We start from the raw sequence: 26,293 nt of genomic DNA, 5'->3' as shown, positions 1-26,293 counted from the left end.
TCCATTTGACGTGCAACATTTGTGATCTTTAATGTGCATTTAAGGCAAAGGACAACCATGGAATCAGAATGGAATCAAGATTGTGTCAGTTCCGGCAAAAGAAGAATGGTATAGAGAAACCAAAAAGGATAGGAATGGGAATACCTTTCTCCATCCTTGATTCCATCCACCCAAAACAAATGTGAACACGCATACTGTGCTTTAAACCAATCAACTAAAACATTATATCAAACAATTTGAAGGCATGAAATGATGTTACACAATAACACATCATATAAAACCCTCCAAGTGACATAATGGTAACAATTAAGCAATAAATTGGTAAAAACCTGAGCTAAAAAAAGAATTCTTCATTTCAAAGCCTCTTTGACTGGATCCATGGAAACATCTTTGACTAAATTATTCAAACTAAGGAAAAAGAAAACACTTAATACTTAAAACAAGTAAATAAACCGTCTGATTTGTAGATACATGTTAAAAGAACAAAATACTTGGAAAATAAAAAGAATAAATAAAATATGGAAAGATTCAATGTTAAACAAGATAGTGCAATTGACAAAAGAAGCTCAATTAAGAATACCCAAACTTTAAAGATCAGTTTGGAGAAAGTTACAACAAGGCAGTCATTGTTTTATCAATTTTCATTGCCCTTATTGGTTTGATTCTTCTTAAATGTCCATTTTTAGTACTCCAGGTAATGTGATTTTCTTCTTATATATTGTTTTTTTAAGGAAATTGTTTAGTGCACGCTACCTGTTTGATGAAATGTGTGTAGTTGTGTGTAGCTTCTAGAGGTTCGTTTTACAGGGCATTGGGGCTCATGGTTGTAGCATCACCATGTGCACTTATTGTGGCTCCATTGACTTATACTACTGCAATCAGTGCATGTGCTAAAAAGGTAACATAGTCTTTTTCTTTGATAATAATATTAAATTCATAAAACTTGTGTATATATATTTAACAAATGTTATTGTGTGTATAGGGAATATTATTGAAAGGAGGACATGTATTTGATTCTCTAGCTTCCTGCCACACGATTGCTTTTGATAAAACAGGGAGATTGACTACAGGGGAGCTATGTGTAAAATAATGTTATAAGAAAGACAGAAAGAAATAAAAAAAACACATCAAATAAGTTTAGTAATCTTGATTTTGGAGAGATAGAGATCTATCTTAAAAACTCTAGTGCTAATCTCCAATTAAATTTAAACAAACAAACGTAAGTAGACATACCACGCGATACAAAAGACTAAGTGAAAGGAAGTAAAAACGGTGATGTGTTTGTCCTTTGGAAATACGAAGAGCCTAAAGTCGACGTCGCAACGCTACAATGGTGGTAGAGATCTGAAGAGGAGCAAAGATGGAGATCTAACTGCAAAATAGCAACATTAAGAACTAGTAGAAGTTAGGGTTGTATCGAAACTGTATTACCAAAAAACAATAGTATTTTGCTTGATTTAAGAAGCAAACAGAACAGTCTGAACAGGGAAGAAGGTTACCTGGTAGCGACGAAGACGATCGAGAACAAAAGCGGCGAAGAGCAGTAGGACGACGCACAACGGACATGAAGGCGATGAGGATCAGGTAAGTGTGAAGTCCGATGGATAATGGTGTAAATAGAGACCCGGGGGAACTGAGGAATGATGACGGTATGTTCAGTGGTTCACAATCTCTAATTATTCACGTTAAAAACAAAATTAGGTATTATTTATATTTAAAACCCAATTAATTTTGAGGTATTTATTTAAGGTAATAGTCTCATTAATTTATTTAAATTTAAATATTAACATTAATCTCGTTTCTTGTTTTTGATTATTTTTACTTGTCTTATGATTATGTTAAATAGGTGGAAGGCCTTATTCTTGAATCTTGATCATGGAGAGGCAAGCAAAAATTGCCACATCTTAACATGTAATAGGGTATTTTGGTAATTTCTGATGGGGATGGGTTGTAAGGGTATTTTGATAATTTCACAGATAGTTACACTTCCAAGAGGTAGATAGTTGTACTTCCAAGAGCTAAAAGGAGAAACATGGAACCTTTGGTTTAAAATTCTTAATTTAATTTCGTTTTTTTTAATGGTGATAATTGTTTTATTTTCTACTAGTATTACTGAAGGACAAAATGACCGGACAATTGCACAAACCAAAGATGTTGTTATTAGAGATGGTGTGCGATCAATAAAAACACCACTGAAATGAGGCAATTGTTAGAGCAAGAATACACTTTAACTTTTTGACTTTAATTAAATTGAGCTTTATATATGCAAAAATTATATTTTCCACTGTAACAAAACAGTTACGGAATCAAGTTCCGTAGCATAATGATTATGGAATTTCATTTTGTGGCAAAATAGCTACATAATTCATTTATGTAACTAAAATCCGTAGCAAAATAAGTATGAAATATTATGATGTAGCAAAATAGCTACGGAATTTAGATTTCTAGTAATTTCCGTAGCAAAATAGCTAAGTAGTTTAATTTCGTAGCAAATTCGGTAGCATTCTAACTACAAATTACGATTTCGTAACAACTTTCCATAATTAGTTCTAAGTTTGCTATGGATTTTTTTTTCATAGAAAATTTTGTAACACAATATCTACGATACGTTATTCCATAGTAAAATAACTACGGAATTTGATTCCGTAGCACTTTTCCGTAGCTATTCATGATTTTTCTTGTAGTGGTTTGTTATTTTTTTGTTTATTTTAGCTTGATTATTTACAAAGTTGATATAAAAAGCCAACTTTTGTAAAAATGACGTTCTTTGCCCAATAAGCCAAAAATTTAGGATTAAGGCCCAATTTTTGTAAGAATAACACTTTAGTCTCCATTTTGTTCAAAACTTGTTTTGATAACCATTTTGTAGTAAAAATAACATTTTAAAACCCATTTTTGTCAAAAATAACATTCTTGCCTTGATTTTTTTGAGAATACACATTTTCTGGTTTTTTAGCTTTTCCAACCTAGTTGTTTGAAAATTTGTAGAAATATCATCGTAAGTAGAAATTTGGATCCGTAAGCTCTCAAAGTTTAAAATTTTTGTCTAATTTCTTCACAAATTTTCTCATAATTTTTAATGGCTTCTAACAAGTGTGAAATTGCTCATCTTCACAGGTTGGTCCGAAATTATTTCAAATCTGATAGGCAGTTTTGTAAAATTCGCCAAAAATTGTAGAAAAATCGTTTGAAAATGTGCGAGTAGTAATTTTAAAGGTATAAACCTGAACTTTATCCATGTAAAACAGTTTTGAAAAATACTTCCATTTGGATGGTCAACAAAGTCCGAGATTGGACCAAAACATTTCTGTCAAGAGCTGTTTTGTGAGTGTAGTTTATAAATGATGAGATTAAGCTTTCTTTTAATCTATGAAGATCGATTAGATCTTGAACAAGTATGTAAATAATGACGATATGAACACAATAAAAGAACAGAACAAGATTGAATCAAACGTGTCGAATGATTAAAACAAAATCCTCAGAAGAGCTCGATTAAGAACATCAACTGTAGAGGATTGGAAGGTTACAAGAACGATCAAAGAAACCTTTTGTCGTCTGGAAAAATCGTATAATCAGATCTCTAAAACCTTAACCTAATATGCATGCAAGCATTAGCTTATATACAAAGCATAAAAGACTCACGGTTGGACAGGCCCAAACCGGAATATAAATAAAAGCATAAACAGATGAGCCCAAAAGACGCAATCTTCAAAGCCCAACAATCTCCCCCTTTGCGTCAATTTGGGGCGAGACCTTCACTCTCTTTTCAAAGCAGATGACTTCTTAACCGTTTCAAAAAATTTCGGTATCAAAGCCAGAATATGATGCCTGAAGGTAATATACCAACGAAGCATATCTGTAAAGTTCTTTTTATCTGTTGTTGAGTTCTGTTTGCATCGGTGAATGATATTGATGATGTGCTCGAGACACTCTGTAGAGAACAGATGCTTGTCTACCAAAGCAAACAGAAACTTGTGCTTGTCGCCCCTGGTGAACATAACCGTCAGATTGGAAGAATCGATCTGCCCCAACTTCATTTTGTGAACATCTCCAGTCTTGGAAGTGGGCTTGACAGTTGGTTTCTTGTTCATTACTTTTGCTATTTCCTGATCCATAGTGGCGAGCTCATGGACGTAGGAAGCCAACATTCTTTTAAGATGAGAAAGAATTGGTTCATATTCTCTCTGGTTGGAGAGAAGAATGTTGTATAGCAAGATCCAATCGTGAGGGTTCAGACTGGGAAGATCTGCCAGAGAAATAAGATGTTCGGTGTTGGCCGTTCCTCTGTTGATTTTGAAATTGACGTTCACAAATCTCCCAGCCTGGGTTGGTTTCAGTACCTTGACTTTAATAATTTTCTGGGCACTCCAAGTCAAGTACTGCGGTTGACCGAATTTCAGATAGAAATTGATGAGCTCTCTGTCAACCTTCGGGTTTGGATGAGGGACATTAGCAGTGACATCAAAGCAGTGAAATGTGAAGGCTTTACGCGTAATGGGCATGTCGAACTACGAGTCTCTAGAATTTTCACACTCAAAAGATGCAATCGGTTCCAACCAGTAAATAGAAGGAAACTCAATCGCTTGAGTGATGAGTGTGTCTCTGTCCCAATCTGGGAACAGAGTCTTTTTAGCTTGAATAGCCTCCTCATCCTCCCAGATTTTCCTTTCTCTGGCCTCTGCCTCACGAGCTATTTTCAAGGTTTCATCAAGCTCTCTGTGACTTTTCTTGCGTTGAAGAGCTTCAGTAATGGTTTCATCTGATTCTGATTCGCTCTCAACAAGGACTTGTTTACCAGAAACCGAAGCTACATTACCCTTCGGTTCTGTTTTGGACACACCTTCCTCTCCCCCTTGTCTCGGAAGAACAAGCTTCTCCGAGACACCCTTCATTTCACTTAAGATTGTAATTGCAGGAAGGAGTTTTGACTGGAGATGCTGACGAATAGTGAGGGTTAGGAAGGGATCATGGGAGTCAAGAACGCCTATTAACATATTTTTAACGTCACCAGCGCAACTTTGAAGAACTGCCCGCTGAGTTTGAAGGAGAGTGATTTCTTGTTGTGCCTGGGCCAGTTGAACCTTCTGTAAGTCAATAGTCGCCTGGTGTTTGATAAGTTCTTCCTTCAGGGTGCTCTCAGCTGCCAGAGAGGCAAAACGTGAATCCAAAGATTTGAGGAGAGAAGTGGATTCAGTTTTGAGGTCAGCACGTAGAGCCTCAAATTTCCTGGTTTCTCCCTGAAGAGTGGCTGAAAACGAGTCTACTGACGCTTGAAATTTGGAAGCATTAGAGTCAGCATGAGCCTTGAGAGAATCAAGAAAGATCTGAGTTGTATGAACAACCTCAGAAACTTCCTTAGTGGCTTTGGAGCACGAGGCCGCTGAATTCTCTACGGCGTTAGTAGAACGATCCAAGGCTTCGGTGTAAGTCTGGATCGCTGACTCGATAAAGGCCTTCAGCACAGCACCCCCATAGGCTTTACTGTCAGCCAGCAGACTGTCAAGTTTGGCATGAATTTCTTGAAGCTGCTGACTTGACGCAGGGGTATCTGCATCGGTGTCGGTAGGAATCCGGTAGGGGCTGTAATAGATGGAATCGAAATCTTCAGCATCACCCCCTAAGGTAGCACCGGAGTTGGAAGATGGAGAAGGGGTGGATTGAAGGTTGATGACAGGGGTTTCAACCACAGAAGCAGCCCCCGTATCAGATATGTTGACCGTTACTGGTGGTTGGGTAGTGGTGATGGTGACGGATTCGGTGATAATGGGCTTGGAGATGGAGGATGAAGGTTGAGAAACGGAGAAGGGAATAGTATGTTCGGTTGTGGTTTAGGGAATTGATGTTGGAACAGAACTTGTGACATTCTGTTTGGGTGATAGGGTTGGGGTTGGAAATTTTGGGGAAGTAGGAGGAGAAGGTGATTTGGTAATTTGGGGAGATTTAGGTGGGGTGGGTGAGTTAGGAATATGAGGAGAGACTGATGAGGATGGTTGTTGTGGAGACGAAACGGGTGTAGTTTCGGGTTGAGGAGCAGCATCTTCTGTTTCGGATGGTGCATTCGGTTCGGACTTAGAAGAGGGAGATCCTTTGGCTCTTTTAGCCATCTTCTTGATCTTTTTCGATCTGGACTGAGAAGGTGCCTCTGCCTCAGATTTGCGTTTGGAGGACCTCTTCTTTTTCTCCTTTTGGGGTGCGGTTTCTTTCTTCTCCGCCTTCTCCTTTTTGCTTACTCTCTTGCCCCGGTTAGCAGGCTGATCCAGAGCCTCAAGAGCAGCACGTTGTTCCTCAGAAAGAACCCTAGGAGGCAAGGGGGTCCTTGAGCTGTAGTCCGCCATGATCTTGCTGTGTGGCGTGACGCACCTATACATGGACTCAGGGATTAGTCCATAGTGCTGAAACTTACTTGGATCTGAGACTATTATTTTCTTGGTGTGGTAAGTGGCAATTGAAGCCGTAAGAACATCCTTCATTACTGGGATGTCGAGAGAAGTAATAGCCCTTCTGGTGATAAGGGTCCAAAACCTGGCGCAAGAAATCTCGGAGTGCCGGGCTGTAGTGTTGAGACTCTGAACTACTTGAGCCCAAATAATAGACCCATAGTCTAGATTAATGCCATTGTAAAGACCGTACAGGATTGTTAGAAATCCTTTGCTTGTGGTGTCGGAACCACCACATCTCTCCGCCAAACCCTTAATCAAAAGGGTAAGCAATCCGTTCCACTGAGATGGAAGACAGGATTTTTTGACTTTGGCAATAGATGTTAGAACATCTGTATACCCCATCTCGTACATCATCGAAAAGATCTGGGTGGTGGTGATGAAGTCCGGTGAGATGACAGAGGAGTCGACGGCAAGCCCTAGAAGAGAGCAAAACCGTGTTTTGGATACGGAAGTCTTCTTGTCATGAATAGAAAAGAAGATGCGGTCTTTGTGCCTGTCGTAGCTGGCCGTGGTGTAGACTTGGGAGAGCAGGGACATTGGGATGGCCTCCACTTGCGTAAGTGCTAATAACAATGGGGAATATTTGAGACATTCCACCACGTATAGCATGTATGAGTCATAGAGGAATGGAGACATCTCTATGATCATGTTCTGATTTGGTTTGATTGTGAGTAGAGAAGAAGATGCAGATTGATCGTGAGCGGAAGAAGAAGTCGCTATTGTTGAGTTTTGGAAGAAGATGAACAGTGGTAACTTTTTCAGAGAAGTAATGCTTTGAGAGGTAACTGCCAAAGAACACGATCACGTCTTATTTATACCGTTCTCAGGAGAGAGAAAATCGTGATGATGAGGAACCCAAAACGTCACCTGAAAAAGCGCGATTAGAAGTTATGGTGTATCCCAGGAATACGTCAGCACACGTGGGTGTGAAACGAATCCTTTGCACGCGCCCAAATCGTTTTCGTACCGTTTGAAATTCCTTGGGCCCTTGTTTGGTTACAACTGAAACTTAGAACCAGGTGCCAAACAGTAATTAGAATGTTGGGAAAAAAAAAATTTCCGTGCATAAGAGTGTGAAAGACAAGGAAATAAATCAAATGTGTTTGGAAGTGGGTGTTGTCTAGATAGAAGACAGAAAGCAGAAGATTCCGGGCAAGAGTCGCTTCCTTCAGAGCCAAGAGAGACCTGAAGTGTTTGTGTGGTTTCCCGAGAAATACGATCAGTTGTCTTTAGAGAAACAGTGAAAGGCATCTTTTGATGATGGCTAAAGGGTGGCTGAACTCAAACCAAACATTAAGTCTTGACATAAAACTGAGTGTTGGTAGAGTTACCTGTGAGACCGATGTAATCTGTTGAATAGGTAGGTAGGAAGTATTTCGTGATAGGAAGGATATAGACAGAAATCTCAAAAAAAATTAAAGTAGACCTCTTTGGGAAGAAATGTCTTAGGACGTGACAGTTTCATAAAAGATCACTCATAAAGAAAAGGAGATTTCCAAGTAAAAGCTTGAGTTAATTACTCACCGTCAATTCATTTTAGGTGTTGGATTTTGGGTTTCACTCAGAACGTGGTAAACGAATCTAAGATCATAAACACAGATGTTGTGCAACCATAAGCCTCAGTGGTAAAGACCGAGAGCATCAAGGGTTACTTCGGGGAGCGAATGCAAATGAAGAAGTTGAAGAGATGGTTAAGAGACCGAACGTACCTTCTGCTACTGAAATGGGACAAAGCAGAGCAACTCATGTTTCAAATGAGTAAAAGAAGGTAGCTCTAGACCGAGTTTGAGAATAGCCTGATTGGGAAGAAACGATAGGTATTCATCGAATCATTAAGGCATGCTCGAGGTCATAGAGGCTTGAGACAACATACAGCAGCATGCTTCTAGGGACGTTTAACTAGTCGGATAGTAATAAAATATACCTGGATGAACATTACATGAGGAGATGCTTGTATACACTCGAGAAAAAAGTACACATACTAGAAGTTTAAAATGTTTTTGTAATTTTGAAATTTATTAAGAGATAAATAAATACTGAAAAACAAAATATTTTTGTAATTTTGGAATTTTCTAAAAAAATAAAAACAGAAAGAGAAAATATTTTTGGTAATTTGGACTTTTCTGAAAAAGAAATAAAAACAGATAAATAAGTTTGTACGAACAAAAGAAGCGGAGATAGACCGAACGAACGGAGTATTTCGATGAGGGTTTCATGATCAGGAAGAACCGAGCGGTCTGTTTGAATGAGCGCCTTTATGTTGCAGAGACAGAGAGGGATCGAGCGGTCTGGTTGGTTCGGTTCTTTTATTTTACCAGAGCAGAGAGTGACCGAGCGGTCTAGTTGGTTCGGTTCTTTTATTTTACCAGAGCAGAGAGTGACCGAGCGGTCTGGTTGGTTCGGTTCTTTTATTTTACCAGAGGAGAGAGTGACCGAGCGGTCTGGTTGGTTCGGTTCTTTTATTTTACCAGAGCAGAGAGTGACCGAGCCGTCTGGTTGGTTCGGTTCCTTTATTTTGCCAGAGCAGAGAGTGACCGAGCGATCTGTTAGCTTCAGTTCCATTAAAGCGCCAGAGCAGAAAGCAACAGAGCGATCTGTTAGCTCCGTTCCTGAATCTTAACTAGAGACTTGAGGATTTGGGACCGATTCTGCAATCATCATACCTAAGCCTTGCAATATCCTATTGAATGATGCTTCAGGAAGAGCTTTTGTAAAGACATCAGCCAGTTGATCAGTGGTTCTTACAAAGTGAACTTCGATGTTTCCATCCTCCACGTGATCTTTGATGAAGTGATACCTCAGTGCTATGTGTTTGGTTTTGGAGTGCTGCACTGGGTTATGACAGATCCTAATTGCACTTTCAGAGTCACAATATAGTGGGATCTTCTTCATATTGAGTCCGTAGTCTCGAAGTTGGCTTTGGATCCAAATCACTTGTGATGTGTAGGATGCAGCTGCAATATATTCCGCTTCGGCAGTAGACAGCGACACGCATGTCTGTTTCTTGGATTGCCAGCTGACTAACTTCCCGTCAAGAAATTGACATCCACCAGTTGTGCTTTTACGGTCGAGTCCACATCCTCCAATGTCAGCATCAGAATAGGCTTGAACAAAGAAGCCTGAGTTGGATGGATACCACAGACCTAAGGAGGTGGTTCGCTTGAGATATCGTAAGATGTTCTTCACTGCAAGCATGTGAGGTTCACATGGGTTTGCCTGAAATCGAGAACAATAACACACAGAAAACATGATATCAGGCCTGCTAGCAGTTAGATACATTAACGATCCAATCATTTGACGATAGAGCGTGATATCAACAGCTGGTTCGTCTAGAGATGGGGTAAGCTTAGTGCCAAATGCCATTGGGACTTTAACTTTTGAGTCTCCCATCATACCAAACTTTGCTAGGAGAGTCTTCGTGTAAGCTTCCTGATTAATAAAGATGCCTTCGGGTCCCTGTCTTATGTTTAAACCAATGAAAAAGTTAATTGGACCCATTGAGCTCATTTCAAACTTAGTCTCCATCAGCTTTCTGAATTCAGCTGTTAAGCTGGGATTCGTGGAGCCAAAGATGATTTCATCGACGTAAATTTGAACTATCATAAGGTGGTTACCTTCCTTTTTATGAAAGAAGGTTGGGTCAACCGAACCTTGTTTGAATTTAGACATCTTTAAAAATTTTGTAAGCGTTTCATACCAGGCTCTCGGAGCTTGTTTAAGACCGTACACAACTTTATCCAAAATATAGCAATGATTTGGATGCTTTTCGTTCACGAACCCAGGAGGTTGCTCCACGTACACCGTTTCTTCAAGTTCTCCATTGAGAAATGCACACTTGACGTCCATTTGGAAAACCTCAAAGTTCTTGTGGGCAGCATAAGCCAGAATTATTCTAACAGATTCTAGCCGAGCTACTGGAGCGAAAGTCTCTTCATAGTCTATCCCTTCCTCCTGACAATATCCCTTTACAACCAGACGAGCCCTGTTCCGTATAACATTACCTTCCTTGTCCATTTTGTTCCTAAAAACCCATTTGAGACCAACAACCGAAGCATCTGGAGGAGTTGGAATTAGGCGCCAGACTTTGTTCCTTTCAAATTCATTCAGCTCGTCTTGCATTGCTTGAACCCAATCAGAGTGATCGAGAGCAGTGTTAACTGTCTTTGGTTCAACTTTTGATACGAATGAGTTGAACATGCAAAACTCAACCTTTGAAAATCAGGAAGTCTGTTTTGCCTTCAGTTGTGATCGGGTCAGAACCTTTTCAGATACATCCCCAACTACTTGAGAGACGGGATGATCTCTGGTCTATTTGATAAGAGGAGGGTAATTTGGATCAAAAGTTGGGTCTAGTTCAGCATTAGTTATTTCGTCTAGCTCAGATTGGCTGTCATAATTGAGTGTCACATCATTATGTTCCACCTCAATTGATGCACTTTGAAAGACCTGAGGTTCATGTGATTCTAGTGGTCCTGAGCTTCCTGGTGTTGAGGCCTCTTCGGTTGAAGTTGTGGGATTTTGCTCCCCCTGGACTTGAGCGTTTGGCTCCCCCTCAGCTTGAGCACTTGGCTCCCCTTCGACTTGAGCATTTGGCTCCCCCTCAGCTTGAGCACTTGGCTCCCCCTCGACTTGAGCATTTGGCTCCCCCTCGACTTGGGCATTTGGAAAAGGAGAGTCATTAGAGGTTGATGAATCTTCATGCATCCTTCTTGCAGCTTCTTCGACAATCTGCTTCATGTGATCAACTTTGTTGTCGGCTGCACCTGCTTCAGAGAGTGAAGCATTCTCCGGTTCGTCAAAGAGCTCCATGAATGTCTCGAAAAAGTTAGCGACCGAGACTGTAACTTGGCCATTGAGAGGAAAGATTTCCCCAGTGATATCTTCTTTAGCCTGTAGCTTCTTGACATAGTTGTCGTCAAAGGTCACATAATACGTCTCTTCAATCTTTCTCGAACGCTTGTTCAGGACCCTGTATGCCTTGGATGTGAGCGAGTAACCCAGAAATATTCCCTCGTCGACCTTGACATCAAACTTGTTGCGGTGTTCTTTAGAGTTGAAGATGAAACACCTTGAGCTGAAGACATGGAAAAATTTCACATTTGGCTTCCGGTTGTTCAGTATCTCATATGGAGTGAGCGCAAACCTTTTGTTGAGATATGACCTGTTCTGTGTAAAACAAGCAGCAGAAATAGCATCAGCCCAAAAATAAAGAGGTAAAGAAGCGAAACTTAGCATAGTTCGGGCAGCTTCACACAAGGATCGGTTTCGTCTTCCGACTATTCCGTTCTGTTGTGGTGTGTAGGGAGCTAAGAAATTATGACTGATTCCCTTTTCTGCAAGAAACTCTTCAAACTTCCTCTGATGTTACGAACTATCTTTTTGAGCTGTACTTAAATTTGCTTGATAAACATTTTCAGCTTTTGAGTCGCTTCAGATTTGAGCTTTAGAAAGAACACCCATGTAAATCGTGAAAAGTCATCAACAATAACAAGAATATACTTGCTACCACCAATGCTTTCAATAGATGAAGGACCACATAAATCAATATGAATTAATTCGAGTGGTTCAACAACTTTTGTGTTGATTATAGACAGATGACTTTGACGACTCTGCTTTCCCATTTCGCATGCAGCACATAGATGATCCCTGTCAAACTTGAGCAATGGAAGGCCCCTTACATAACCTCCAGTAACAAGATGGTTGATATCTTTAAAATTAAGATGAGATAATCTTCGGTGCCACAACCAGCTTTCGTCGGATTGAGCTTTTGACAACAAGCATATAGCTGGGTTTCCTTTGATGGGTTTGATGTTTAAGGGAAACATTTCACCCTTTCGCTCTGACTTGAGAATTACTTTATTTGACTTTTTCTCTATGATTTCAGAACCTTCATCATCGAATGAGACTTTGAGACCTGTACCTCCAACAAGCTGAGATACACTAATGAGGTTGTGTTGGAGTCCTTCCACATAAGCCACCTTCCTTATAGAGAAGTCCCCATTGGTTATCATCCCGTATCCCTTTATAGTGCCGAATGAATTGTTTCCAAACTTGACGTTGCCACCATTTGCAAGAGATCTGTATTCCCTAAGCTCCTCTTTCCTCCCTGTCATGTGACGCGAGCAGCCACTATCGATGTACCATTCTTCGTCGAACTGCTCGTCACTAATAACCTGCAAGAATTAGATAGATTTAGGAACCCAAACTTTCTTGGGTCCACGTGAGCTTTGCATGGGAACGGGAACAATAATAGAGACATCAACAAAATAAGTTCGTTTTATAAGAGTTGCTTCATCTTTCCTTTTAATGGTGTAAACCTTGATTTTGTTAAGATTAGGTGAGTTAGATTTGGACTCTGGTGTGGATTTATTGACCTTCCGCTTCCACTTTTGCTCAGCAGATGAACGAGATTTTCGAGAATAAGAAGAAACAGATTTAGAACGAGATTGAGATAAAACAGAGGATGAGGAGGAATTAGAAGAATGAGAAGAGTTAGGGGGAGAGGAAGACTTGGAAGGAGACTCTAGGTGACCCTTTTGTTTTTGATCATTGGAGGGACCGACCTTAGAGTTTTGTTCTCTTTTGTCTTCAGAACCGAACCTTTGCATTCGGTTGGAGCTACCTTTGGAACCGAACCTTTGGTTCTGGTTGAAATCCTTGTCAGAACCGAGCCTCTGGTTTCGGTTAATTTCTTCTTGTGAACCGAACCTTGGCTTTCGGTTTTGGTGACTTTCACTCTTTCCTCCTGGATTGTTTTCACATTTCAGATTCTTGTTTTGATGAGTGAAATATGCATTCTGGGAATGCCAGAATTGTTTCCTTTCCGAAAGGTTCTTCCGGTATCTGTTATTTCTTTCCCTCTTCATGTTCCTCATCTGAGAAGGTTGATGATGAACATTTGCTTTCGTATTCGTTGTCTCCCTAGCAAGTACCTTTTTAACTGTAGGAGTTTTACTTTGAGCTGAGGAAGCAGAGAGAACTTTTTCTTTTGCCGAATGATCCTTTTTCTGAGGAATATCTTTTGTACCACTGGTGCTCGGCTCATTGAAGTTGTTCGGTTTATTCAAGGGCTCAGGTATGTATCTTCCTTTGCTCTTCTAGGAAGTTCTTTCAGATAATCCAATGGTTTCGTCTGCATTATCAATTGGAGCTTCCCAGAAATACTCATCACAGCCATCGGCATTGTCTTCGTTTACAATGGCTGCAAGCTCAGCTGTTTGATGTTCAGTTACTCCTGTCACCTTGTAAACTTGATTTGGAGTGGTCCTGACCTTTTGATACACCACAACTTTCTCGACTAATTTTGGGGACTTTTGATGGGACAACCGAGCAAACTCTACTGAATTTTCAGAAATTAGATTCTTGTGATTTTCAGGTTCGGTTTTAACAAATTCTGAGCAGTCAACCGTGTCCTCTACAGAAATTTCACTCATGTTATCGTCCTCGTTAAGCTCAGATGCCTTTTCAACATCAATTTTGTTTTCTGAGCTTACGTTGGCGTTTAAAGAGTCAAATTTTTGCATGGTTTCGGTTCTCAGTTTAAGTTTGTCATTTTCATCCAAAAGATTTTTAAGCATGTCTTTGTGGTCTTTGGATTTAATGAAGGATTCAATTTTGTCCAGTCCATACATGTAGGTGGGATTGATATCACCAGACGATATCACACTCTCACAATTATAAGCTTCAGCATCGATTTCATCTTCCTTAAACTCTAGGAAGGGCAAAATCATGCGGTGAATCCTTTGGCCTATTTCACAATCTAAGTGAAGCTGAGTAATATTAGAGTACAAACGTTTAGCAATTAAACAAAAAACATTTCGTTGTTTTAACAATTTCAAATTGTCTCTTTGCAAATAAATGTTTTCATATTTAACTTTCACTAATTCCGACTCCTTTAACTCTATCCACATTCTCCGCTCCTCACTCTTCGATGCTGCCCTGCTCAATTGATCAGTTAGGTTAGAATTTGTTACCCGAGTTTGAGTTAAGCTACTATCTAGATGAGATATTCTTGTATTGACATTTTTTAGTTCTTTCTCATAAGAGGATGATGGTACTTTGCATGAAATAAAAACAGATTGTACCTTCTTTATCAGTTCATCAAGCTCATTGAACTGCTGGCTGAGCGGTTTGGCTGTAAAGCACATGTCCTCCTTCACTTTCTGTCCATCACAACCTCCATTGGTGTTGTATCCCCTCATTTGAGATACGTCAGAAACCATGAGGCATTTTCCACCACTGCTGTCTTTCTTAGACACGAACGCCTTTCCATGAGTAGGCTGCCTCACTTCCTCGTCTTCTGAGTCGGTGGACCAAACTTTCGTGCTACCGAACTCATCACCTAGAACAGAACCCTGCACAATAAGAGCATTAATAGGCGGGTTAGCATCAGACTTCTTCTTTCTCAACTCATCCAATCTTTTCTGCAACACAGCTTCCTCGTCGTTCCCATCATCTTTTTCAGCCATTTTCTTGAGGACACAGTCCTTAGCATAATGATTTTTCCCACCACAGTAGAAACAACTCACTCCAGAGTCGCCGTCAACCTTCGGTTCCTTCTTGTGCTCCTCAGCTCTCGGTTCATTAACCACCTTTTCAGAGCTGTAACTCCCCTGCCAGTTTCGGTTTTTGTTGCTGGGAAATTTCTTCTTTATGAACCTTTTGGGATTGGATACCATCAAGGCATAATCTTCTGATGTGAGATCATATTCTTCCAGGCTGAGGTCTTCATCCTCCATAACAGCTTTACTTTTTGACAAGAGAACCAACAAACCGAGACCGGAAACGACATTCTTTTCTTGCACCACGTTTTTCTCTTGAGACTTGAGAATTCCCACTAGTTTCGCCAAAGAGTATGATTTAAATTGCTCATGGGCTTTAACCGTGGAAACGACTGCTCTCCATTCAGATCTCAGACCATTCAGGAATGTAACCTTCTGTTCGATGAGCTTCCTTTCGATATCATGTTTGATCATCTTGTAGAGAAGATGATTGAAGCGATCGAACGTCTGGGTCACAGATTCTTCAGCCCCTTGTCTGAATTCTCCAAACTCAGATAGAAGCAGAGTTTGAATAGAATGTTCAAGATCTTCGTCTGTAGAATACAGTTCGCGAAGTCTGTCCCAAACATCCTTCGCCGTCGTGCACGAGCTAACCAATCTGAATGTATCGGACTGAAGGGCAAACCGGATCAACCTTAATGCCTTGATATTGCATTGGAACTTATCCTTTTCATCTTGTGCAATATCTTTCACGTCCTTGAGCAGATCATTGTATTCTTTTTGAGTTTTGATGATTCTGGACGTTGCAGAATGAGAAAATGGTCCGTTGGTGATGTCTTCCCAAATCAAATACCCATTTTCCTCAGATCCAATAACATAGTCTTCGAAATGATGTGCCCATACTTCATAATCGTGGGTGTATAAGATCGGAATCTTTGTCGTTGAACCAATGCTGTTGGAAATATTAATAACGTTTGATTGTGTCGCGTCCATTATGATCGAAAAAACCTGTTCAAAGATCAGACTTGTAATAAAGCAGATTAGGGCAAAGTAATAAATATCGAGATACGTCAATAAAGAGATGACGGCTCAATAAATATTAATGATTGCGGAAAAACCCTAATGGAAATCTTTTTCACAGAAAAGATGTGTATCAATTACACAGCCTCCTGCTCTGATACCAATTGATGAGATTAAGCTTTCTTTTAATCTATGAAGGTCAATTAGATCTTGAACAAGTATGTAAATAATGACGATATGAACACAATAAAAGAACAGAACAAGATTGAATCAAACGTGTCGAATGATTAAAACAAAATCCTCAGAAGAGCTCGATTAAGAACATCAACTGTAGAGGATTGGAAGGTTACAAGAACGGTCAAAGAAACCTTTTGTCGTCTGGAAAAATCGTATAATCAGATCTCTAAAACCTTAACCTAATATGCATGCAAGCATTAGCTTATATACAAAGCATAAAAGACTCACGGTTGGACATGCTCAAACCGGAATATAAATAAAAACATAAACAGATGAGCCCAAAAGATGCAATTTTCAAAGCCCAACAATAAATCTTTGAACACAACACTTATTTTTACTATATAAAGTATAGAAATCCCGGATCTACATGTTTACATGTAATACTTGTGATAAAACATACTTTTCTCAAGATTCATATGAAGATCCTAGTGATAAACTTCAAGTTTCTTAACATATTTTTAGATTATTGAAGTAATCAGCACATAATCACCAAATGTTTGAAGAAAACACACATAATCATGCATATACACATAGATCTACACATAAGACTTGTTTTCTCCCCCTAAAAACAAATGAAAACAGAAACCAAGGGGGTATGAACTCACCTTGTTTGAAGATTTCGGTTTTTGATGAAGAGATGAGTAGATCTCGGCCCTAGCAAACTCCTTAAGGATGTTTTCAAACTTAAAGGGTTCTAGAGATTATGATCCACGAAAATATGGTGTAAGAGGAGGCTTTTGAAGAGATAAAGAAGTGAAATCATAGATCTAAGGGAAAAACATACCAAAGATGGTGATCTTGTAGAAGAATCTCTTGAACACACTCACAAATCTTCGAAAATTTGAAGGGATGAATGAGGGGACTTTCTTGTGCTAGAGAGGGAGATTTGAGAGAGTTCTTGTGTTGTTTGAAGTGAAAAATATAGGGTGAAATAGGGAGGGTTCGGCCGATTTAATAGAGGAGAGGGGAGATAAGGGTGGTGCATGGAAGCATGTGAAGTCCTAGTTACATGTTGGACATTTTGCGTTGTTAACCTTTAAACAAAAGTGATGTGTCATGGTTTGGTTAAATTAGCCCTTTTCTCTCTCTCTCTTTTTTGTTTGGGCCAATAATTGGGCTAAGAAGAAGGGATTGAAGAAATTTGGGTCTTCTCTTCAGTTGTTCGAATCTATGAGGCCCAATTAGAAGGGTTTACGGCTCATTAGAGCAATTGGGATCATTTAAGGCCCAACAAGGCCTATTAGAGATAAAATGAATTATTTTAGGCCCACATGGCCCAAAATACTCTAATTTCATGATTGTGATTTCAATTAGAGTCCAATTAGTGTTCCTAGGCCCAAGATGGTGAAGTTGGAGATATATTAGTCCATTAGGTCCAATAAGAGAATCCTAGTCCAAAATGAACTTGAGTCGGGATTTCTAGGGTTTCCAACCCTTAGTTGAACATATAAGATGTATTTGAAGGATAATAGAGTATAGTATTTACTTAGAGTATAGGCTTTTACAATGGATGATGTTTACATAGGAATAGAAATTCCTAGCTAAATGCCATTTGTGACATAACTCCTAACAGCAGCCCAACAACCCTGCTCTCGATAGCCTCGCTGCATAGCTCTTGACAAAGTCATTAGAAGACGAGGCATAAATCATCGCTACAGTTAATGATATGGCAGGGCACTAGGTGTCACTACACTTCAGCTGCTCTTAATAACCTGGGCCAAACACATAGATTACTAGCCGTTGCGCCCAATCATGTAGGGTTCAGCATCCTTGTTGTGAGTCGTCTGGCTCCTCGGCCTTATGCAAAAGTGATTTTTATTCCAAAGAGACAGAGTTGAAGTGCATGAAGAGCTGATGCTATGCATGATAGTGCGTTCCCGAGGTGATGATAATATTCTAGATTGAAAGAGCTGTTGGATAAGGTGTCTAAGTCCATAACTTATTTGGTATATACTTGACCCGACCGGCATGGTCCATTTGGGTTGCATCTCATCCAAACTATTATGGATAATTTTATGAGAGTTATACACATATGTTTATTAATATATTATGAGTTATAATATATTAATATGAAGTTACGTTATTTAATTAGTTTTAGTCTTAAATTAATTATGGATTAATTTAGAGATTAAAAGGAATACTAATTAAATTATGGGCTATTTGTTTTATGTAGTGTGGGCTAATACTCATTTGTTAATGGGCTAGGCTTATGTGGAAGTCCATGGATGATCCATGGAGCTTCTAACCCATGGATCCTTGGAAAAGGAAAAGACATGTGTTATTAGGGTTTCACCCTAACCATGCATACTATATAAGCATGCTTATGGAGCATGAAATGAAGCCTAAGATAGCCAAAGAGAAAGCTAGTGATCTAGTGTGTGTGTGCATGTGTGTGGCCGATTTATACAAGGTGTATATACTCTCTCAAAGTTTTCCAAGAGTTTGTGGTGTTTGTGATTCCATTTGAGGCATTCACACTATTGGTGCTTGGCCCTCAAACTCCTAAGAACCCAACACACCAAAAGGTATGTAATCTCTTCTAACTCTTTTTATGTTGAAATGTTCCCCATGCCATGTTAGATAGGTTATAAACCTTGGAAAATTATTATTTTGCATGTATTTAGACAAACATAGATCCAAGGTTTATTAGGGTTGCATGCACACTTAGGAAGTGTTAGATTGCTCAAAACCCAACAGTGGTATCAGAGCCTAGGCTTGCTTGTTTGATACTTGATGCAAAATAGTGAAAAAAGTCGAAATCGTTGGTGTTTGCATGGTAGACTCGCCGAGTCCATTGGGGGGACTCGCCGAGTCCAAGGCAAACTTCAACCTACTCGACGAGTCCATTCGTGCACTCGGCGAGTAGGATCGAAGGAATGCAGAATCTCGACTTTTGCTGCTGGAAATGGACTAGAAACATTACCCTAAATTGTTTTGGTGTTATAAAACTTATTTTAGTTGGTGTAATGGTTGTTCTAATCCATTTACAATAGCATATATCAAAAATCCATGATTTTATGTGTTCATATAATTCTTGAATTTTTGATGATCATGTTCATGTTCTTATGAATTTAGAAAATGATAGGAATTATTTGCTGAATTGTTTAGGATTAATTCTTTATCATTTATGTGTTTTAATGGAGTCCATAATTTGTCCTCAAGTTACATGAAAATGAAGAGTCTTCATTTTTATGAACCTTTAATTCATAAGTTATGAAATGAAGAGTTTTGCAAAGTTACAAAACTTGCCCTCAAGTTTTGGAATTTGTAAAGTTTCACACACTTTAATAAACTTTAATTCCAAACCTTAGAGTTTTAATAGTTAAAATTCAACCCTTATACTATTTATAACATTAATGGTTAATTATTATATATATGTATAAGAATAATTCGTTTTACCGTTAGTAGGCCTCATTCACGAAGCCGGTCTATAAGGTGGGTATAAGGTTGTTGCCTATAAAATGGCGACTTAATGGGTGTATACTCTCACCCACCGCTTGCTTGATCGGTGGAGGGTCGTTAGCCGAACGGGTAGAACAATGACTTTAAATCCTCATTAAAAGTATAATGAATATTATAAAATAAATAAACTCTTTTAATTCCCAATATTAGTTATTTTAGGAAAATGTGAACATGGTGCTAATCCATGGAATTCACACTTTGTACCTTACCAAGTCGTTGGTGGAGCGTGTGTGGTTAACCGGCACACTAACTAGGACTAGTAAGGATCACGAAGGGTAACTTAATGTTTGTCATAGATCAATGGAGCGTGTGTGGTTAACCGGCACATTGATTAGGTGATAATATTAGGAGTACCAAGTGAGTTAGCATGGTTATTCACACCTTGTTTTGTGATCCTCGGCATCCCAGTCACAAAACTTGAAGGGCACAATCGAGATTGAAACATGCCATTGAAAAGTTCAATGAATCTCAAAAGAATCTAGGAATTTCAAATCCAATTAAACCTAATTAATGATTTCGTTTTCATGGTGGAAATTGGTGAATCGTCATTCGCCTACCTTTCAAATATATTATTACTTAGATTACGGCATCCCTCTTCTAAGTATAATATATTGTGATTGGATCCTAGCCTTAATATTACATTTGGGTGTCTTATTAAGGATCCTAAATATCTAATCTAAACTTACTTTCTTCTTTCAGATGTCTTCCAAAACTAATGCTTCAGGCTCTAACCCAACTGGTTCTTTCTCTCTCATGAATCTTTGTGGGAGGGTCATCTTTGATGGTTCCAACTTCATGGATTGGATTAGGAACATCAGGTTGGTTACTCGTTACGAGGACAAGGAATATGTCCTCGATAAGGAGTTAAAAGAACTTGATGAGTCTACTGCTACTCCTGAGGAGATCGCTGAATTCAGGACTCATGAGAGAGATGCTACTAAGGTGGCATGTATCATGATGGCCACGATGACAGCCGAGCTCCAAAAGTCGTATGAAGATTTCTACCCTTTTGAGATGCACCAAGACCTGATGGAAAGGTACCATCAGAGTGCTCGTCAGGAGCGGTATGAAATAATCTCCTCCATAATAACTACCCGCATGAAGGATGGTGAATCCGTCACGGGCCACATGCAAAAGATGCAAAGGTATGTGGACCGTTTGCTGAAGCTGAATGTTAACATCCCCGAGGAGTTGGCAATTGACATCATTTTGCACTCCTTGCCTTCTTGTTATGATCATTTTCGAATGACATATCATATGAACAAGGAGGAAGTTACCCTCAGCAAGCTTCAAGGACTCTTGAAGACCGCTGAAACCGGTCTTAAGGGTAAAGCGGTTGTTACCTCTACTACTCCTACTCCAACTTCTACCCCTGTTTTAGCTATTGGGCAAGGCAAAGGGAAAAAGAGGAAGCACCCTTCGAAGGGTACCAAGGGAAAGTCTCTTGAAGGCTCCTCATCAAAGACTAAGAACGGTTCTGTCACTCCTTCTGCCATTCCCAAGGATGCTGAATGCTTTTATTGCCATGAAAAGGCACACTGGAAGCGAAACTGCCCTAAGTACTTACAGGATCTAAAGGATGGGAAAGTGAAACCCACCTATGCAGGTATTTACACTATATTGTCTAATTACTCAACATATTCTAACTCTTGGGTGCTTGATACAGGATGTGGTATTCACATATGTTCTGATTTGCAGGGCCTAAGAAAAAGTGAGGATGTGGAGCACGGGAAGATAAACTTAATCATGGGGAATAGGAAGGCTTCACCTGTTTCCAAGATTGGAGTTTATACTTTGTTGCTTAATAATGGGTTAAAATTAGATTTGAATAAATGTGTGTACTCGTCTGAAATGGCGAGGAATATTATTTCTTTTCATGCTTTGTACAAACAAGGTTTTACCTTTTCATTTGATAATGAATGTGGTGGTATTAATGCTTTCTTTAATAATGTGTTTTATTTTAAAGCATTACCTTGTGATGGTGTGTATGAAACTGTGTCGATTGTAGACAACTTAGGAAATAATGTGTTGTATATTGATTCTTCTACTAGCCTAGATAAAGCATCATTGTGGCATTGTCGTCTTGGACATGTAAACAAGAAACGCATAGGCCAACTCCAAAAGAGTGGAGTCTTGGAATCATTTGACCTCAAATCAGATGATAGTTGTGAATCTTGTCTACTTGGAAAAATGACAAAATCACCCTTCACTGGAACTTGTGAGAGGGGTGAAGGTTTGTTGGACCTAATACATACTGATGTATGTGGGCCATTCAAAACCGCCACAAGGGACGCTAATCGGTATTATGTGACTTTTATTGATGATTTTAGTAGATATGGGTATGTCTACTTAATCAAACACAAGTCCGAAACCTTTGAAAGGTTTAAGGAATTCATGCAGGAAGTAGAAAATCAATTGGGCAGGAACATTAAGATGCTTCGATCCGATCGAGGTGGTGAGTATCTTAGTACCGAGTTCCTTGACTATCTTAAGGAGTGTGGGATTGTCTCACAATTGACTCCTCCCCGGACACCACAGCTGAATGGTGTAGCTGAGAGGCGTAATCATACCTTGTTGGACATGGTTTGCTCTATGATGAGTCGAGTTTCGTTACCAATCTCTTTTTGGGGGTATACCTTAGAGACTGCCGCCCATATCCTTAATCTAGTCCCTACAAAGAAGGTTACCAAAACACCTCATGAGATGTGGACTGGGAAGGTTCCCAATTTGGACCACATTAAAATTTGGGGTTGCGAAGCCTTCGTGAGGCGTGAAACTCATGATAAGCTTGAACCCCGAAGTGAAAGGTGTATTTTCATCGGATACCCACAGAAATCCTTCGGTTACCTTTTCTACAGACCCAGTGAGAATGTGGTCTTTGTAGCACGAAGAGGGATCTTTCGCGAGAAAGAATTTATAAGCCAAGGAGACAGTGGGAGGCAGATTGATCTTGAAGAAATTCAAGAATCAATTGGTGAAGGAACCTCAGACACTAGCAATCAACCTGAGGAGGAAACTCCTGTTGATCCAGCTGACGAGTCTGTACCTCCGAGACGTTCCACACGGGTTAGGAACACACCTTCGTTTTATTATGGTTTTCATATTACTACGGAAGGTGATACGTTTATTAGTGATAGTACACTAGTAAATTTGGATGAACCTAGCAGTGTTAAGGAAGCCATAGCAGGCCCGGAGTCTGCTAAATGGAAGGAGGCTATGGACAGTGAGATACAGTCCATGTATGACAATCAAGTTTGGAACTTCGTTGACAATGTACCGGGCCGTAAAACAGTCGGGTGCAAATGGATCTTCAAGAAGAAGACCGACATGGAAGGAAAAGTGCATACTTATAAGGCTCGACTGGTTGCGAAGGGTTTTACTCAAACTCAAGGTATTGATTATGATGAAACCTTCTCGCCGGTAGCCAAGATTAAGTCTATTAGGGTTATGTTAGCCATTGCAGCATTTCATGATTATGAAATATGGCAAATGGATGTCAAAACCGCTTTCCTTAATGGAAAGTTGGCTGAGGATGTGTACATGAATCAGCCAGAGGGTTTTGTCAATGCAGAGTACCCTAATAGAGTATTCAAGCTTGAGAAATCCATTTATGGATTAAAACAAGCATCTCGTAGCTGGAATCTTTGTTTTGATGAGAAGGTAAAAGAGTTTGGCTTCTTGAGAAGCGAAGATGAGTCTTGCGTGTATGTCAGAGCTAGTGGGAGTATAGTTAGCTTCTTGGTACTGTATGTGGATGACATACTACTCATAGGAAATGACATCCCAACCTTGCAGGAGATTAAGTCCTGGCTTGGGAAGTGCTTTGCTATGAAGGACCTAGGGGAGGCTACCTATATCCTAGGGATAAGGATATTAAGAGAAAGGAGTAGAAGACTAATTGGACTTAGTCAGAGTGTCTACTTGGATAAGGTGTTGAAAAGGTTCAACATGGAGAATTCCAAGAAAGGAGATTTACCGATCCAAAGCAATACCAAACTGAGTAAGACTCAGAGTCCGAGTACAGAGGCAGAGATAGCTGAGATGAGCCAATTACCATATGCTTCCGCAGTTGGCTCGATCATGTATGCTATGACTTGTACCCGTCCTGATGTGGCATTTGCTTTGAGCATGGTCAGTAGGTTTCAGGGGAACCCTGGCAAGGCTCATTGGACCGCGGTAAAGAACATTCTCAAGTACCTGCGGAGGACTAAGGATTGGGTCCTTACCCTTGGTGGTAGTGATTACTTGAGAATATTAGGGTATAGTGATGCTGGTTTCAGACTGATAGGGATAATTTCCGCTCTCAGTCGGGCTGGATCTTTACCTTAAATGGAGGGGCAATTTCTTGGAAGAGTTCCAAGCAGGAGACGGTGGCTGATTCGACTTGTGAATCAGAGTATATAGCAGCGAGTGAAGCAGCAAAGGAGGCGATATGGCTAAAGAACTTCCTCGGAGACCTTGGAGTTGTACCAGCTATAAAGGAACCTATAGAGATTTTCTGTGACAACAATAGTGCGGTTATCTTAGCCAAGGAACCAAGAGATCATGGCAGATCCCAACACATTGACAGAAAATATCACTTCTTAAGACACAAGATTGAAGAAGGACTCCTTGTGACAAGGAGGATATCGTCAGATGAGAATCCTGCAGATCCCCTTACGAAGGGACTGACGAGGGTTAAGCATTTTCAGCATGCGAGACGCATCGGGCTGAGGGACGATATTAGTTTTACAGATTAGATAGTTTTCCTGAAACTTGTAAAATGTAATCGACGTTTGATGATGAATAAAATTTGTGATTTATTTATGAGTAAAGTGTTACTATCATTGTCAATTATTTACTATTGTTTCAGTTTTGCATGTTTTGACTTCCAGAATAATTAATTTATTCAAACCTCCACAATCGATCATACGTCGGAAGTAGGTATGAATCAAGATTGTCATGAATTGGGTTTGTAGATGCCTTAAAGGTGTTTAGACATGGCAATGGTTGCTGCAACATTCATGAGTACTCATAAGTTATGAGTATTGGTATAAACCCACGCTCACTTGTATCACTTCATGGAATTTATCTTGAGTGATCGTGAGACGATAACATCATATAAATCTTTAAACCTAGAGATATGAGTTGTTACCTATGAGTTGGTTGTGCATTGATTGCACGTAAACGCATCAGTAACTTGATGTTATAAAACGTGCCTTTGTGTACAATTCAATGAGTAGTAGAACAAGCATATCAGTCGAAGTTTATCTGTTCCTTCTAGAAATAGAAGCGATATCTGGGCCCCTCGATGATTTTGTGTTGACCCATGTACCAGGCCTGGTCAGAACTAAACCGATGTGTTCAGTGAAGTTCTTCGTCAAACAAATCGGAAAATCGAGAAACAACTGCTAGACAATAAGCAAGACAAAGTTCCATGTGTTTGTCCGGCTGATATCATGAGAACAGAGGATTATGTGATCACTTATCTAAAATGGCGCTTCATAGTTCGACAGAGTCTTCATTGTTCGAGGGAGTTTTCGAGAGCTACGATTGTTGGTTGGTTCCTGAAGTTATAGGCAAATATAGTTATTAGACTTATCCAAGTGGGAGTCTGTTGGATAAGGTGTCTAAGTCCATAACTTATTTGGTATATACTTGACCCGACCGGCATGGTCCATTTGGGTTGCATCTCATCCAAACTATTATGGATAATTTTATGAGAGTTATACACATATGTTTATTAATATATTATGAGTTATAATATATTAATATGAAGTTACGTTATTTAATTAATTTTAGTCTTAACTTAATTATGGATTAATTTAGAGATTAAAAGGAATACTAATTAAATTATGGGCTATTTGTTTTATGTAGTGTGGGCTAATACTCATTTGTTAATGGGCTAGGCTTATGTGGAAGTCCATGGATGATCCATGGAGCTTCTAACCCATGGATCCTTGGAAAAGGAAAAGACATGGGTTATTAGGGTTTCACCCTAACCATGCATACTATATAAGCATGCTTATGGAGCATGAAATGAAGCCTAAGATAGCCAAAGAGAAAGCTAGTGATCTAGTGTGTGTGTGCATGTGTGTGGCCGATTTATACAAGGTGTATATACTCTCTCAAAGTTTTCCAAGAGTTTGTGGTGTTTGTGATTCCATTTGAGGCATTCACACTATTGGTGCTTGGCCCTCAAACTCCTAAGAACCCAACACACCAAAAGGTATGTAATCTCTTCTAACTCTTTTTATGTTGAAATGTTCCCCATGCCATGTTAGATAGGTTATAAACCTTGGAAAATTATTATTTTGCATGTATTTAGACAAACATAGATCCAAGGTTTATTAGGGTTGCATGCACACTTAGGAAGTGTTAGATTGCTCAAAACCCAACAAGAGCAGCCTCGTGTTTGAACTCCCGATAGTCTCATTGCGAACACCCAATAGTCGTGCTGGTCATCTATTGCTAGCAACTCGCTGCTTGGCCCCCGGTAACCTTGTTGATCCTCTGTCGACAACATTCTTGCTACATTGCACTTGACAACAGCTAAATTATACACCTCTAAGTAGCATCACTGCGTAACCCTCGACAAACAGCCAAGACAGTGAGGCACCAATTATAGCTATAGCTAGTGATGCAACAAAGCAT

The 26,293-nt window shown here is 39.6% G+C and overlaps 1 pseudogene; it reads left to right on the top strand.

Annotated features, from left to right (window-relative positions):
* Positions 1 to 518: 518 nt before the first annotated feature.
* Positions 519 to 26,293, top strand: part of LOC145045778 (DNA-directed RNA polymerase subunit beta'-like) — a 77,042-nt pseudogene continuing 51,267 nt past the window's right edge.

This window comes from Lactuca saligna, chromosome 5, assembly GCF_052625555.1.
Source record: "Lactuca saligna cultivar CGN05327 chromosome 5, ASM5262555v1, whole genome shotgun sequence".
NCBI lineage: Eukaryota > Viridiplantae > Streptophyta > Magnoliopsida > Asterales > Asteraceae > Lactuca > Lactuca saligna.
Note: the sequence above shows the minus strand (reverse complement) of the source record. Positions and strands in the feature narration are given on the sequence as shown.